This window comes from Convolutriloba macropyga, chromosome 15 (genome assembly GCF_964194025.1).
Source record: "Convolutriloba macropyga chromosome 15, txConMacr16.3, whole genome shotgun sequence".
NCBI classification, from domain to species: domain Eukaryota; kingdom Metazoa; phylum Xenacoelomorpha; order Acoela; family Convolutidae; genus Convolutriloba; species Convolutriloba macropyga.
The window spans coordinates 29,678,200-29,693,788 of NC_134482.1; positions in this window are offsets into that span (position 1 = coordinate 29,678,200).

Sequence of the window (15,589 nt, forward strand, 5' to 3'; positions counted from 1 at the left end):
ACACTTTTATGACCCAATCAAAAAGACCTATTTTTAAAATTACTCGTTTGAAATAATCGCAAATCTTTGTGCGAAAAGCTAACTTTTTCCAGAGGCCAGCTATAGCTAAAACTTTTTGTGTCAGTGTCTGCACAATCTGGGGAAACTCCATATCAAACTTGGCTGAATTTAGACAGCAATGAAACCCAATGAAAAAGATCAATTTTTAAAATTACTTTTTTGAAATAATCACAAGTTTCCGTACGAAAACCTATTTTTTTCTAGAGGTAGCTGATTTTTCTTGTCTCATAATGTACATAACCTGGGGATAGTCCATACCAAGTTTGGTTGCGCTTGGACAATACAATGACCCAATCCCAAAAACTGTATTTTCACTACTTTTGTCTGCATTCAACACTCTCCAGTTTCACTTGCCTCCAACAATTTTTTTTGAAAAATTGCAAATATAATTTGAAAATTGATTACAGCAAAATTTCGAAAAATTTGGTTGGTGGTGGGTCATTTGTTTGCTCCACGATATAGAAAAAAAGATTCAAATATAAATTTTTTTGATATTTTCACTACTTTTGTCTCCTTTACCTTTTCCATTTTCACTTGCATCCAACTGATTTTTTTTGAAGAAAAATAGATTATAGTAACATTTCAAAAACCAAGGTTGGGGGGGTCAATTTTTCGCTCCATCATATAGAAAAAAATGATCCAAAAATAAAATTTCTCGATAATTGCACTATTTTCATCTCCTTTCAACAATTTCCATTTTCATTTGCATCTAACTAATTTTTTTTTGAAAAAAACAAGTATAATTTGAAAGCAGATTACAACAAAATTTCAAAAACGTAAGTTGGGGGTCGATTTTTTGCTCCATCATATAGAAGAAAAATTTATAAATAAGCTTTTTGATATTTTCGCTACTTTTTTTCTCTTCAAAACTTTCCAATTTCACTTGCACCCAACTGAGTTTTTTTTTTGAAAAATTGCATCAAAATAATTTGAAAGTAGGTTTCAGGAAGATTTCAATTTTGATTTTTTTTGCTCCATCATATATAAAAAATGATTAAAAATTAAATTTTGTGATACTTTTACTACTTTCGTCTCCCTTCAACACTTTCCAGTTTCATTTGCACCCAACAAATTTTTTTGAAAAGTTGCAAGTATAATTTGAAAGGAGATTACAGGAAGATTCCAAAAACCTAGTGTGGGAGATCGGTTTTTGAAAGAGACAAATGAAGTGCAAATATCATTTTTCATATTATTTTTAAATCATTTTTTTTCTCTATGACGGAGCAAAATATCGACTGCCCTAACCTAGGTTTTTGAAATCTCCGTTTAAATAATCAACGTTCAAACTAAACTTGCATTTTCTCAAAAAATCAGTTGGATGCAAGTGAAGCTGGAAAGTGTTGAAAGGACACAAAATTAAGTATATGCAAAATGCAAGTGTAATTTGCATTTTGCGTATGCTTACTGCAAGTATATGCAAAATGCTAGTATAATTTGAAGTATATTACCACAAGGTTTAAAAAACCTAGGAAAATGCAAGTATAATTTGAAAGTAGATATTACCACAAGATTTCGAAAACCTAGTTTGGAGGGGTCGGTTTTTCCCTCAATCGTATAGAGAATTGATTTAAAATCAAATTTTTTGAAAAACCTTAAGCATCTGGATTTGTGGAATTTTGGAACCCTCTCAGTCTTCATCTTCAAGGAATAGCACAGCACCACAGGATGTAATTTTTTTTCGGTCTGGTGAACGCTCGAAATTCTGGACATGAACGCACGATGGTCTGGACATGGACGCACTAAAAATTTGGCGTTGAACGCACGAATTTGAGTTGGTGCGCACGATGGTCTGGAAAAGAACGCATGAAAGTCTGGACACATACTGTTTCGGTCTGGGATGGTCTGGACAAATTTGTCTTTGAACGCACGAAGAACGCACGAAAAATTTTGAACGCACGATAGTCCGGACATATCCACGTTCCGTCTGGTACAGTCTGGACATAGGCACTTTGAGTCTGGGACGGTCTGGACATAGGCACTTTTCGTCTGGACCTGTCGGGACATATCCACTTTGGGTCTGGGACCTCAGCCTGGGTGTCCTACTTTGATTTAGTGGAATATTTTCTAAAAAATATTCCTCCCAAAAAATTTTCTTTCGATTCACAATCTTCAATTCAGTCCTCTTTTGTTTTGTGTTAAATTGAAAATACTTTACATGCAACCAATAAACGGAACAAGGAAAACCCACTATTAAAAAATTAATGCGGCTGATTTAATTTTATTGCCAAAAGCTTTTGAAAGAAAATAAAACCCAATTAGACTAATTCGAACGAACGTTTTTGTTTGTCTAATTTGAAAAAGATGTGTGTTTTCACCACTAGCATCGTCAGGATATCAACTTTACTCTCTGAGTGTTTTCAAACAAAAAAGAAATATACCATTAATCGATACAAATATTAAGTTTATGTGCTATTGGAGTTGATCCAACTCTTTAAATAGAATTTTTTGAACTTTCCGAAACCTTTGATTTTCATCCCTCAAAAATATTGCTAAATTTTTTCATATCAGAAATTTTGGGGGACTGTTTTCCGACTGTATCGTGATTTTTCGCTTTTATGCAAATATTGTTGGTTAAAGTTTTCTCGGACCAGCCGGCTCACATACTAGACGGAAACTTGAGTGTCAGCCCCCGTCCCCGGCATTTGTCGTGCATGTTTAAAGTAGATTTTGTTGCGTTTTGTCAAAGGCTTTTAACTGGCAAACCATTGATCAATGCAGCGACACGTTAAAATTCATCACCGTGGAGGCATTGTAAAATCTAAAAAAAAAGAAATTGAACGCGCGCGACGGATACCGGGGGCGGGAACTGACACTCAAATGTTAATCTAACACGTGAGTCGGCTTGCTCAAAAAGATTTTGACAAACAATTGACCCAAAAAAACATGCAAAAATTATTGTTGCTGTTGTAGTGGTGTTCCAACATCTGTCGCTGGTTTCTTAGTCCCAGTCATCAAGTTTTAAAATAGTGTTTTCTGACTGCAGAGACGAAATAATTGTCAATTAAAAATAAGTGGATTGAAAAAACGAACGTTTCCGAACATTGAGTTCATCGTCAAGTTTACCTAACTTTGATTTCAAAACTAAATAAACTTATTTACCAATTATAAAAACTTGCCATTGACTCTATTTACCGATTTCGGTGAAAAAAGATAAAAGAACAAAGAACTTTTGAAATCATTAACAGTTAAAATCAAAACAATCGTAACGAACAAAATTTGCAAAAAAAAAACAAAAAATCACGCTGCAATCAGAAAACGGTCCCCCAAAATTTATGAAATTAAGGAATTTGGCCACAAAATTTGGAAGTTAAAATCACATTTGTGACAATTTTTCACAATTAATACAGCAAAATGTCTTTTCAAACCTTATTCTGGAGTGTTTTTAAAGTTCTCGGATTTTCAGTCCTATCTGTTGTTATCCTTAATTGTTGAACTTTATTAATATTGAATTTCTAAAGTCATTTTTTTCGCACTTGAGCTTATACTTCATTGTCAATTCCCGCGCCCGTATTGGTAATTTGAAGATTGCTGCTGTTTTCATTAAATGTTCAACCTCTCAACATGCATACAGAATGTCCCATTCAGTATTATTCGCTGTACAAAAAAATTCAACGAATTGCTTTCACACGGGATAATCTTTCTTTTTATTTAACGAAATTTTATAAGCTTGGCCAACATCGACGTTGTTTTATAAGCTTTTTTCTTTGTGACTATTTTATCTAACGTCTCATTAACAAAACTGGAAGACCACTCAGTTGGACACTGATTTTTGGTCCATACGTCCTGATTTTTCTTAAGATCAACATCAAAGCATTCCCAATCACTGGTTGTATTGAAAATGCTCCGTAGAGTCACTGGAATTACATTGCTACAAAGATTTCTCCATTTTTTTCTACAGAAATGAAATTCAGAGAACTGTTGCCATGCGCAGAGGTTTTCAGTGTAACACTCGTTGATGAAACGCCACGTTATTGCGTTTTTTCTTTTTTCAGTCCGGTTTCTTTATCAAATTCTACGTTATTCTCCGTTCTATTCAAAAGTCGACACTTTTTTATACGTTTCGGTAGGTTTTTTTAAGCACAAAGGTGTCATTTTCACTTATCTTTTCCCTGCACAGTTTTCAGCAGCTCGATACGGTTCCAATCTTTGTTCCTCGTGTTCGACAGAAGCAACAGATTGTCTAAGTTGTTTTTCATAACTGAAACATCCGTGTCCAATAATCATTTTGACAGATTTCTTCTCGAAACTTTCCAGCTGTTTCAGAACAGCTCTTGAAACCAATATGCACACAAAAGCATACAAGAGTGGTGGTAAAAACAAGTACTTTTAAAGTCCAAGTTTGTACCTCCATTGCAAAATTTTTGAGAAGTAAGGAGAGAAATTTCTTTTCACTCTTCGTTTTTTCTTTGAAGTGCGACTTCAAAGTAGGGTTACTCGACACATGAATCCCCAGGTTTTTTTCACCGTCGCAGAGTTTTCAATGTGAACATTTCATTAGTTTGAAGATTTTATGTTTTCAGTGAACGTAAAGTTTGTGCTGTCCTGCATGGTATGATCAATTTCTTTTGTTTCCGATCAATTTTGGATTGCAATTAAGTCTTCTAGTTCCTCCCATTTTTTTCAATTGCTAATAATTTTGGATCATCAGCTAATGTGAATGAATCTGAGAACACTGGGGTTTCGACGAGTCAAAAGTTCAGAAGAGAAATGGGCCTATTAGAGATCCTTGCACAACTTTTCACTTTTATTGTTCTTGTGTTATCGACACATAGCATTTTTTTCCTTACCTTTAGGTAGTTGAAGAGAAACACGACAAAACATCCTCCTACTCTTATTCCTACAACTGTCTTCAAAAACTCGTGGTGAGGTACTTTGTCGGTTGCTCTATCAAAATTGGTGTAGAAAGTCACAGTTTCGGAGTCGAGATCTTCAGCAATGGCTTCATGTAGCTCTTTTAGAGAGGATAGCATATTGGTTTCGACCAATCGATTTCTTACAAAACCGTGCTGGTGCGCTGTCAAAATGCCGCACAATTGGTTGTATAGAGCTATGTGTAAACTTTTTTTGAGAATTTTGCTCTCCATAACCAGCATTGAAACAGGTTTCTAGTTGTGTGCACATCATCTGTCACCTTTCTTGTAAATCAGTAAAATTGCAGCCAGTTTCCAACATTCTGCGATTTTGTACAAACGTTTCGCATTCTTGTGTACCTTTTTCGGGATTTTGCTGACGCTTTGAACTGTCTTTTGACGAAGGTGGAGGGAAGTCCGAGTTGAACCTCGCGACTGCGATATGTCCAGTGATGAAACAATGAAGTTGGTAAATTTCTTGGATATATTAAAGCTTTTCATTGTTGGTTGCGCAGTTTTGATGTCAGTTACACTGAACTCAGGCTTTGGAGAGAAAACGGAATGAACATTTTTGGTTTGGCATATTCACTTGCTCTTCGTTGTTCGTTAATTATATACCTTAATAGATCAGGAGTTTGGGTGAACTTCAAAAGTTGTTTAAAATATTTATTTGATCGAAGATTACATTAGTATCTCTTGAGCCCAACAACCTTTCTTGATATTCTTGGCAGTATTTTTCTGAGAACTCTGTTGCCAGAGTTTGTAATTCTGTTAGGATTCTTTTCTAGTTTTTCTTCGCAGAATCTAGTTTCTCCATCAAGTTGGACATTGAGCTCCTAGGTTGAAGACTTTGATAATATCTGCTTCTTCATATGATATAGACCCTTGTAACATAGACCATTTTTTCGAAAAACGTATAAAGTTCGGCTACCATATTGAAATTAGAAAAGAAATTGGTTCAAAAGCGTTTTTTTATCATGTCTCACCAAGATGGGCAACCCACAAGGAATCTTTCCAACATAACATTATTTTCGATCCAAATCACAAAAGCAGACTCCTGGAACTCTCAAAGATATTTTTTGTCGCGATACAGCAAGTCATCCTTTTGCACTTGGCGTCTTATGTGTGGCTCCTATAACTGTAGAGACATGAAAAAACGGATCCTTACTTTAATGAACAATAACTTCAAACCGTTCAGTAACCTGGTTTTATGCAAACCCGTGGATAACTTTTTCATAAATTCTCTTTTATTGTCTGACAGAAAGAAGGTGGATGAAGGCGGCCAAATATTTTTACCTGTTGACGAAGCGAACGAGAGTCAAGGATCTCTTCAACTCAGTGAAGCTCTGTATGAGTCTCTTGCTGCGAAAGCAGTTGTATTGCAAGAATATATCCTTGAGAAAATTGGAAAAGAGAACCTGAACAATACTCTCATCAGAAATTTACAAATGAGAGATAAAATTGTTCGAGCTGAGACATATTCAGACATACCCTCTGGTTGAATGCATTTCACTGAAAAGACACAAAATTGATCTAAACAGGAGCGAACTTAGACATAGTATTGCCATCAGAGACGGCTTAAAACATCATGGCAAAAATTGGTTTTGCTCTCTGTTGTAAACTTAAGACTCTGCATCTATGGCGCCCGATTATTGCGCCCGCATCAAAACATTAAAGTTGCTTTTAAGGGAAAAATAGAAGCGCAGAATCTTGTCTTTAAGCATGTTATAACTTATTCAAATATTGATTTGAAAACAACTTGTACTCTTTCTCAATACTACAACAGAAGCTACGTTTATTTATATAGGAAGCTTTGATTTTCAACTACGGTTAGATTTTATATATAAACGTATATATATATATATATATATATATATATATATATATATATATATATGTATAAATATATATATATATATATATATATATATATATTTATATTTATATATTTAAATATATATATATATATATATGAACAAATATATATATATATATATATATATATATATATATGTACACGAACTTATATACATATATACATACTTGTTTTATTCCTTATTGTGTTATTACTTCTATTAATACTTATATATTTACATTATTAGTTGTACTTATATTATTATTTTTAAGTGATTATGTTTTAAATGTATACCAGAGTTCACTTTTTGCGCCTGAGTTGATGACTGCCCTATAAAGGGGAGGTCCCTGTCCTGATTTAAAAATTTAGTCTACTTAAAAACTCGCCTATGCAATAGGTCTAACTCCAAGCTAACTCCAACCTTTTCGATCTAAATATCAAAAGTAGACTACTGGAACTCTACAAGAATTTCTTTTTTCGCGATACAACAAGTCAGCCCTCCTTACTTGGCGTCTTATGTGTGGCTCCAATCTCTTTACATACTTGAATAAACTGATCCCTACGTAAATGAACCACAAATTCAAACCACTCATTAACCGGGTTTTGTGCAAACCGTGGAGAAATTTTTCATAAATTTTTTTGTTATTGTCTGATATAGAGCAGGTGAGAGAAGGAGGTCAATACTTGTTACCTGTTGACAGGGCGGACAAGAGTCAAAGCTCTTTTGAGCTCTGTGAAGCCCTGTATGAGTCTCGTGCTGCAAAGGCAGTTGTCTTGCGAATATAGATCCTTGAGAAAAATGGAAAAAAGAAGCAGAATAAGACTCTCATCAATATTTCACAACTGAGAGATAACTTTGATGAAACTCAGGCTTATTGCGACAATCTCTATGGTTGAATGCGCTCTTAATGAAAAGGCGCAATATTTATCTAACCAAGAGAGCAATTTGACATGGTATTGACCTAAGATACGGCATAAAACCCGTAAAAATACCATCAAATTGTGCAATTTCAGAACTATTTAACATAATTTATCCGATACAACGTCCAAGAGATTGCTTCACCTATATCAGGCACAACGAATTACGTGATTCAATTTCGTACCAATGTGTTCGATGAAGTTTGTGATGATGTAAAAGTTGAGCCATGAGTTCAGAGAGCAAGGAGAACTTTCGCAAAATAGACATACGATAGCTACTGACGACAATCCTTTAAATATCAAAGCAAAGGCACTGTTTGGTGCGCACTTCAGCTAAATTTTTTGATAAAAAACTGTTCAAGCTGGAGGAGCCATCCGTCTTGAACAGAGGAGCCATCCGGTCGGCGTCCACAGCCGTCGCAGAAAGCTTCAGCCGGAGAAAAAAGGTTTGAATTTAAACGTGATTGCACATCAGACATCAGGGCAAAAATTAGTTTCGCTCGCTGGCGTAACTTAATACTCTGCATCCATGGCGCCAGATCATTGCGCCCGCATCAAAACATGAAAATTGCTTTTAAAGGCATAGTAGAAGCGCAGGCTCTTGTCGTTGATCACGTTATAACTTAATCAAATCTTGATTTGAAAATATTTTGTACTCTTTCTCAATCCTACAACAGAAGCTACGTTTATTTATATACGAAGCTTTGGCTTTCAACTACAGTTCAATTTTATATATAAATTTACTTTCCCGATATGCTACTTTCGGCCTGCAGCCTAACTTCATAGGGATCAGCGTTTTTAGCATCAAATGCAAGTACTCATTATTGTTCTCGGCCAGTATTCTGTTCGAGTGTACTAGCTGCGATCATGGAGCATTTGTCGGTGCAGTTGACCCAGCCTTCTTCTTCAAAGATTCAGTTTTCAAATTTTCAACAGTTTCAACAGGTTCCATATTTAGATTTATCGGAGAGATTTCCAATTGTTATTTTTGGAAGGCGTAAAAATCTGACCAGCTCTTTTAAAGCTTTACTATTCTCTAAGTTTCCTCAACACTATAGGACCTGCACAGCATAGTTTCCTGTCAAAACGATAAACTACAACAAAATTACTATAGTACCTGCATGAGACTTTCAGCTGCTTGGAATCCAACAAACCCTGGCTACCTACCAACGTTTTATATCGAATTGCAAAAGGCGTTTGACAAAGTCTGTCACAAAACAATTCCAGAAAAACTGCCGATACTTGGCATTGGAGGAAATTTCCTAATCCTATTAGGAAGCTACACCTCAAATTGTAAACAAACTATGAGAAAAAACAACGCACCCGTAAAGAAACTTGTAGTTTCATCGACGTATTTAAATGTTTCATCATTGGCCCGCTGTTCTGTCTTGTTTTCCTAAACAACCTGCAGTCCAAAACATCTGGCTATGCAGATGACTAAAGAAAAATATGGGAATATAACCTGTGATGCTCAACTAAGGTGCCGAGAATCTTTAGTCGAGGATAACTTCATGTCATTTATCCTGCTATAAAACATGCTGATATGCAATAAAAGCTTTGCCAAATATCTTTACCAAATTATAATTCCGAAGCCACCCCAACCAAAAAATCTTTAGACCTCCTTGATTTTAACTTTTTAAACTGGAAACTACACGCAAAGAAAAAAGATTTAAACAAGCCTCGGGTGAATTCTTCTTGCTTCTACTTAACCTCTAAATGCCAGTTTTGTTACCGGGAAAAGTGCCTACTTATGCTACGATGTGCCTTTTGTTAGCTATGACGCGGTTTTATGGAAACAATCATATGTTGATATATATTGCTTGAAAATTTCAGAAGAAATTTTCAGAAGAAAAGAGTCGTGGATCTTCAATCTAAGCATTAACGTTATCTCATGCAAGTCCAATCTTCAAAAACTAAACAACTTGCCAATGTGTCTCTATCAGGAAATTCATGTTGGGTTATATTTGTGTCGAGAAAAATTAACAAAGAGAAGCAAAAACCAAGTATCGCCGAGGTGGGCAGCCCGAAAGCGGAAGTCGCCGGAAACTTTATCTGCAAGCAGAAGCATTTTTTGAAGAGTTAATCCACTATTGAAACCATTCTAGGACCACTATTGAAACCCTTCTAGGAAATATCTAGTAAAACATCGCATAAATACATATACACAATAATAAGCTCCAGTACAATTTCATATTTACAGCTGCTATGTTTTTGTGTAAAACTTGATTTCCATCATGTGTTTTGCATTTCCAGGGTAATTCAGGTTTTTGCCCCAACCTAAGCATCCTTCTTGTGGAGAAATAGCACGCTTCGTTTTGCCGTGCACAAAAAAATCTTTTACTCTTCCATTTTGAACTAATACTTTAGCGTAAGTGTCCGCCTCTTCATTTTGTCGCTTGCGTTTAGAACTGGATATAACTCCTTGATCTATAAGTCTTCCATGATCATTGGTTTCTCTACTGTGAGTCAGTCACCCAGAAATTTTAGTACAATGATACTAGTGGAGTCGAAGCACCCATTTCCTTTTTACTTCAAATATCAAGAGAGACTTCAGGTTTATCAAGAATAATTAAGGTGGGAGGAATCAAATTTTGCAAATCATAACCACTCTACAATCTTCTTGGAAAACTTTGTGAAATCTTGCCGCTGTATTACCGAATAATTGTCGGTTTTCATGAAATTTAGTCTTGTTTTCTATTCTTATTTTGGTTTCTTTTCAATTGACTTCAACTGCTAGTTTTTATTTGATCTAAATTCTGATTCACTTTGTTGACATAATTGACCTGAATACTGACTTTTGATAGTAATTTCCTCTTATGCTCAAGTACAGCTGCAAAAATTCAGTATTTTTCCTGACCCGGTTGCTATTAGATAAAAATGACAAGAAATTTTGTTATCGTTGCTCATGTTTACGTTAATATGAAAAGTGAAATTTCATTCGTCTTCCACTTTTCGCAGTTAAAAAAATTTGTTACTGATCTTTTTTTCTTCAGCATATCATGCACTTTTTCGAAGTTTTTGGGGAACCAATTATGTCTTGCAAATGTTTCAAATGCTGGTCCAGTTCACTCAATTTTAATCCTATTTCCGTCCTGGTTAACCGATTTGAAAGTTAGATTTAGCCGATTCAGGGTATATTTTTCACAGTTTTACTTTTTTCTAGTTCTGCCCAAACATAACACCTGCACAATATGGTTTTTGACCAAAACAATAAAATAAAACTACAGCAAATTTTCTCGAGTATCTGCATAACATCTTAAGCTGCTTGTACACGGCCAACCATACCTAATTCGGAACTTTTTTATTATTTTTGCAAAAGCATTCGACAAAGCCTCTCAGTTACTACTTAAAGAGAAACTGTCGATACGTGGCATTGTAGGAAATTTCCTGAGCTGTTAAAGAGCTAAATCTCAAATCAGAAACAAACGTTGAGAACAATTGGCACAACCTGAAAAGAACTTTCAGTTTTCAGGGGCGTACCCGAAAAAAAAATATAAGGCCAGCTCTTGTTCTTTGAGTTCTTAAAATATCTGACATTTGTTATAGTTTATATGTCTAGATGACTACAAATTTGTTTGAACCAAAACTGTGATGCTCAACGAGGACGTTAGAAAATTTTGGAATTGTTGCAAAGATAAACTGATATAAAGCCCGCTGCGGTGCATCAAAAGCTCCACCCAAGCACATCTGCCTAATTATACCTTCCAATCTACCCCATCTATTGAAAATTTTGGCTCTCTTGTCTGTGGCTCTCTAAACTGAACACTAAACGCGACAAAATGAATCAAACACGTCTTAAATGATTTTTTCTTTCCGAAATGAGGCCTCTGAAAATCAATTTTTTTAACCTGGAAAACCGCTTCCGTTTTCTGTGCTATGCATAATGTTATTAATGTTTCAAAATGGTGGAAACCTTCCAAAAATGACTTAACATTACTTGAAAGTTTGGCAAGAAGAGCAAGGTCCTAGATCGTGAAAAAAAAAGCAAATAACGCTTCTCGTATAAGGACCAAACTTTAGAAACTCAACATCTTGCCACCATTGCCAATTGTGTCAAAAAATTGAAATAGAGTGACAAAATCACTTAGGTTTTGCCGATGTCGACAGCCGGAGAGCGGAAATTGCCAGAAATATCGGATGCAAACAAATGTGTTTGCGGAAGAGTAATTCGGGTTTTCGCTACCAATCCCGCAACATTGCTCAATGGCAAGTTGAACTTCATAAATTGTTTTTTCAATGAATCAGATCCTTGCACTTAGCGTATTATGTGTGGCAGCAATAACTGTTTTGACCTGAAGAAAGTGAATTTTACGTAAATTAACCATAAACTTCAAGCACTTAAAAAAATGACTTTTTGCAAACCCGTGGAGAAGTTTATCCTCAATCTTTGTTATTAATTGATGCAATATAAAACTCAATTGCCTCGTAAAATGGATTTATAATTTCTAAAACAGAAAGTTAAAAACAAGAGAAATATCTAAATTTAAAAAATATCAAAGAAAGTTATCAACATACACACCATATTCAATTTATTTACAACTTCATTTTACGTCGGCTATCATTTCTTTTGAAACTGTCCTTTTTGGTACCTTTGGATGTTTGACATGTTTTGGGGTTCTAAGCTAAATCAGAATTTTATTCAAATTCTAAGAACACTCTTGTGTGATTTGCAATCTTCGCTTTGCCATGCATAAACTTTTTTTCCTTTCCCTTCATTCAAAAATTTTATTTGGCCTTCCAGTTTAGCGAGAGTTTTCTCCTCCGATATTTGTCGCGTTCCTTTAGCCTTTGAATTGTTGATTTTTATAATTTCAATAAACATGGCTTTTTCTACCGTGCCTCAGCAATCTAGACTGTTCAGTTCAATGCTACTTGTGGAGTCACAACATTAAGTACGGTGTTAACTCACCTGTGAATCTTTTTTTTGAGGTTCAAATATCCGGTACATTAGTGTACAAGCTTTGAAGTGAGTAACAGATTTCAAAACTCAGATAAACTTGTCATTGACACTGTCTATAAATTTCTGTGAAAAGAAATTAAATATCAACCGAATTTTGAATTTATTTACAGTTATAACCACATTTGCAGCGTCTTATATTTAATTAACACAGCAAAATGTTTTCAAACCTTTATTCCGGAGTTTTTGACAATCTCGTGCATTTTGTTTTAATTTCCTGAAATTGAGTATCTACTTTCATTCTTATCTGTTGTTATCTTTTTTGTTGGGCTTGCTTTTGAAATAACCTCTACTGGAATAACGTTTGATTTTCAAAAGTTACAATTTGCATCTGAATTAATATTTCATTGCAAACTCCCGCCCCGTTTCTCTCCGCGCGTATTCATTTCCGGTTTCAACCTTCTGATGCCGATCGCTTCTATTGTCATTAGTTTTTCAATCCTGCGAAATCACATCAATCGAGCATGTTGCATTCAAAATTATGCGCTGCACCAGAGTAGTCAACGAGGTGTTGTCCCAAAAAGAATCTTTCCTTTGATGTTCTCCATGTTCTCATTTTCTAGTGGCGTCATAATGCGACTTCAAATTTTTATCAAAGGATGATTTGAGGGTGGTCAAGCAAGTTCTTCTGGTTGTAAAAAAAATCTGAATGTCACACAGTTTTTTCAGTCTACTAGCAAATTTTTTAGTGAAGTTTCTTCTGTATTGAAATAAGAAATTTTTGGTTCAAACTCAATTTTGTTGAGGTTTTTAATTGTTTTGAGATACTTTTCTTTTTTTGGTGGGCTTCGCTGTGATCATTTTCTTTGTGACTATTTTATCCAGCGTCTCATTAACAGTACTGAAAGGTCACACAGTTAGATATTGATTTTCAGTCCATATCTCCTAATTTTTCTAAAGAGCTACACCAAAGGATTGCTAATCACTGTTTCCATTAAAAATCCTATGTAAAATGCCTTGAATCACATTTTTCTGATGTAACGGTGATCAATTTTTATTGAAATTTTAGTTTATGCTGGTATCAATAGATTTTTGATACAATGACAACTACTTTCTTTTATCGTTTTCGTTTATGTTCAGATCTAGGAAAGTCCAATTATCTTTACCGTTGTGTTTCTCCAGAGTGAATTGTAAGTTTTTGTGAAGAGAACTAGCATGCTGAAGGTACTGTAAAGTGTTCCCCTTCACAGTGCACACTATGTTATGCACAAACCTCTGGAATAACCTAAATTCCAATGTGGCCTCGTTTGTACATTTTTGTGCACAATAGGGACAGATCCAATCAATTTCCTGTATTTTTTACTCGATGTCAGTAGTAACTGGGCATTTTGCATGAAAACAGTTTCCAAATGATTTGCAATAGACTCCTTTCCCTCGCAAAGTAACGCATCGGTTACAACCAATGCACATCCCTTTCATGTCAGGACTTTTTCCCTCCCTCATTTGGTTGCTGCACAGATATTTCAAAAAAGTTTAACCACAAATTTGCCAAAAAATTGCTAATAGCGAAGAAGCCATGGCTAAACCGTCCAAATGAGTGTAGATCTTAATACACTTAAAGCTAGCATTCAACTAGTCTCAACAAGTTCTTCATAGCTGGACTCAGAGTTTTAAGAACCTCGTCATTAGAGTAAAATTTTTGAGCGCAATTTCAATTTTCTCCTCATCCGGTACATTAGTGTACAAGCTTTGAAGTGAGTAAGAGATTTCAAAACGCAGATAAACTTGTCATTGACACTATCTATAAATTTCTGTGAAAAGAAATTAAATGACAACCGAATTTTGAATTTATTTACAGTTATAACCACATTTGCAGCGTTTTATATTTAATTAACACAGCAAAATGTTTTCCAATCTTTATTCCGGAGTTTTTGACAATTTTCTTTTAATTTCCTGAAATTGAATATATACTTTCATTCTTATCTGTTGTTATCTTTTTTGTTGGGCTTGCTTTTGAATTAACCTCTACCGGAACAATGTTTGATTTTCAAAAGTTACACTTTGCATCTGAGCTAATATTTCTTTGTCAACTCCCGCCCCGTTACTCTCCGCGCGTATTTATTTCCGGTTTCAAATTTCTGATGTTTATCGCTTCAATTGTCATTAGTTTTCTAATCCTGCGACATCAATCGAGAATGTCGCAATCGAAATTATGCGCTGTACCACAGTAGTCAACGAGGCGTTGTCCCAATGGGAATCTTTCCATTGATGTTCTGATTTTCTAGTGGTATCATAATTCGACTTTAAAATTTTATCAATGGATGACTTCAGGGAGCGCAAGCAAGTTCTTCTTGTTGCAAAAATGATCTAAACGCCACACTGTTTTTTCAATCTACTAACAAAAATTTGAGTGACATTTCCTCTGTATTTAATAAAAAAATATTTCGTTAAAGCTCAATTTTGTTGACATTTTTAATTGTTTTGAGATGCTGTTCATTTTTGGTGGGCTGTGCTGTAAACTTGACTATTTTATCCAACGTCTCATTAACAGTACTAAAATGTCACACGGTTGGATATTGATTTTCAGTCCAGGTCTCCTAATTTTTGTAAAGAGCTGCATCAAAAAATTGCCAATCAATGGTTCCATTAAAAAGCATATGTACAGCTCCTTGAAAATTTAAGATTATGCTGATATCAGTAGATTTTTGATACAAATGACAGCTAATTTTTCTTTCATCGCTTACGTTTATGTTCAGATCTAGGCAAATCAAATTTCCTTTACCATTGGGAGAGTGAATTGTAGGTTTTCGTGAAGAGAACTAGCAAGGCACTACAGAGTATTCCCTTTAACAGTGCACACTATGTTATGCACATACCTCTGGAATAACCTAAACTCCAATGTGTCCTTCGTTGTACCCTTATCTGCACAATACGAGCAGATCCATGCAATTTCCTGCAGTTTTTTGCTCGTTGTCAGTAATAAATAGTCATTTTGCAAGAAAACAGTTT